This window comes from Gobio gobio, assembly GCF_949357685.1.
Source record: "Gobio gobio genome assembly, chromosome: 9".
Taxonomy (NCBI): domain Eukaryota; kingdom Metazoa; phylum Chordata; class Actinopteri; order Cypriniformes; family Gobionidae; genus Gobio; species Gobio gobio.
Window position 1 is genome coordinate 56,012,336 of NC_137115.1, and position 2,500 is coordinate 56,014,835.

At 32.4% G+C, this 2,500-nt stretch overlaps 1 protein-coding gene across 1 annotated transcript in view; it reads left to right on the forward strand.

Annotated features, from left to right (window-relative positions):
- Nucleotides 1-2,500, forward strand: part of celf6 (CUGBP Elav-like family member 6) — a gene marked incomplete at its 5' end in the record, with an annotated part of 220,486 nt that overhangs the window by 204,072 nt on the left and 13,914 nt on the right.

The window sequence follows — 2,500 nt, forward strand, 5'->3', positions numbered from 1 at the left end:
GGAATGAGTAGGGAATTAGTTGTGGATGAGTAGGGAATGAGTAGGGAATTAGTTGTGGATGAGTAGGGAATGAGTAGGGAATGAGTTGTGGATGATTAGTGAATGAGTTGTGGATGAGTAGGGAATGAGTAGGGAATGAATAGGGAATGAGTTGTGGATGAGTAGGGAATGAGTAGGGAATTAGTTGTGGATGAGTAGGGAATGAGTAGGGAATGAGTTGTGGATGATTAGTGAATGAGTTGTGGATGAGTAGTGAATGAGTAGTGAATGAGTTGTGGATGAGTAGGGAATGAGTAGTGAATGAGTTGTGGATGAGTAGTGAATGAGTAGTGAATGAGTTGTGGGTGAGTAGTGAATGAGTTGTGGATGATTAGTGAATGAGTTGTGAATGAGTAGTGAATGAGTTGTGGATGATTAGTGAATGAGTTGTGGATGATTAGTGAATGATTAGTGAATGAGTTGGGAATGAGTTGTGAATGAGTAGTGAATGAGTTGTGGATGAGTAGGGAATGAGTTGTTGATGAGTAGGGAATGAGTTGTGAATGAGTAGTGAATGAGTTGTGAATGAGTAGTGAATGAGTTGTGGATGAGTAGTGAATGAGTTGGGAATGAGTTGTGAATGAGTAGTGAATGAGTTGTGGATGAGTAGGGAATGAGTTGTGGATGAGTAGGGAATGAGTTGTGGATGAGAAGTGAATGAGTTGTGAATGAGTAGTGAATGAGTTGTGGATGAGTAGGGAATGAGTTGTGAATGAGTAGTGAATGAGTTGTGAATGATTAGTGAATGAGTTGTGGATGATTAGTGAATGAGTTGTGGATGAGTAGGGAATGAGTTGTGGATGAGTAGGGAATGAGTTGGGAATGAATAGGGGATGAGTTGGGAATGAGTTGGGAATGAATAGGGAATGAGTTGTGGATGAGTTGGGAATGAGTAGTGAATGAGTAGTGAATGAGTTGGGAATGAATAGGGAATGAGTTGTGGATGAGTAGGGAATGAGTAGTGAATGAGTTGGGAATGAGTAGGGAATGAGTTGTGGATGAGTATGGAATGAGTTGTGGATGAGTAGGGAATGAGTAGTGAATTAGTTGGGAATGAGTTGTGGGTGAGTTGGGAATGAGTAGTGAATGAGTTGGGAATGAGTAGGGAATGAGTTGTGGGTGAGTTGGGAATGAGTTGTGGATGAGTAGGTAATGAGTTGTGGATGAGTTGGGAATGAATAGGGAATGAGTTGTGGATGAATAGGGAATGAGTTGTGGATGAGTTGGGAATGAATAGGGAATGAGTAGTGAATGAGTTGGGAATGAGTAGGGAATGAGTTGTGGATGAGTTGGGAATGAGTTGTGGGTGAGTAGGGAATGAGTAGTGAATGAGTTGGGAATGAGTAGGAAATGAGTTGTGGATGAGTTGGGAATGAGTTGTGGATGAGTAGGGAATGAGTTGTGGATGAGTTGTGGATGAGTAGGAAATGAGTTGTGGATGAGTAGGGAATGAGTAGTGAATGAGTTGTGGATGAGTAGGAAATGAGTTGTGGATGAGTTGGGAATGAGTTGTGGATGAGTAGGGAATGAGTTGTGGATGAGTAGGGAATGAGTTGTGGATGAGTAGTGAATGAGTTGATTTGTTTGTAATGAGTGTTTGATGTAATCTTTACAGGACTGACGACTAAACCAGACAAACACTGATATACAAAACAAATTCTCCTAATTGTTTAGTTTAGTTTTGTTTTGTCTTTTGATTTTAAGATTGTTTTTTTCATAATATTTTTTATTTTTATTGTGTTTTGTCTTTTTTATTTTATGTGATTTTAATATACTTTAATTCGTTTTCTTTCATTTGATATGATTTTATTTTAATATATTTTATTGCTTAATTTTATGTTTTGTCTTGTTTTATTTTAATATATATTTGAATTAGTTCTTGCCTTGTTTCAATTTATTTTATTTTAATATCAAACTTTTTTATTTTAATTATATATTTTGTCTTTTGTTTTATTTGATTTAATTTTAATATATTTTTAAATTGTTTTGTTTTATTTGTCTTTTTGTTGTATTTTTTTATTTTGTTTAATTGGATGTTTTATCTTGTTTTATTTTAAGATATTTTAATTAGTTTTGTCTTTTGTTTTATTTGATATGATTTTAATATGATTTATTTTATTATTTTATTTGATGTTTTGTCTTTTGTTGTATTTTATTTTAATATAATTTAATTAGTTTTGTCTTGTTTTAATCGATTTTATTTTAATATACATTTTTAATTTTATATTTTGTCTTTTGTTTTATTTCATTTTATTTTAATATATTTTTAAATTGTACCGTTTTATTTTGTGTTTTTGTTTTATTTTTTATTTTATTTTATTGTATGTTTTATCTTGTTTTATTTTATTTTAATATTAATTCGATTTTATTATAATTTTATATTTTGTATTTTGTTTGATTTGATTTTAATATATTTGATTTGATTTATGTTTTGTCTGTTTGTTTGTTGATTTTAATATGA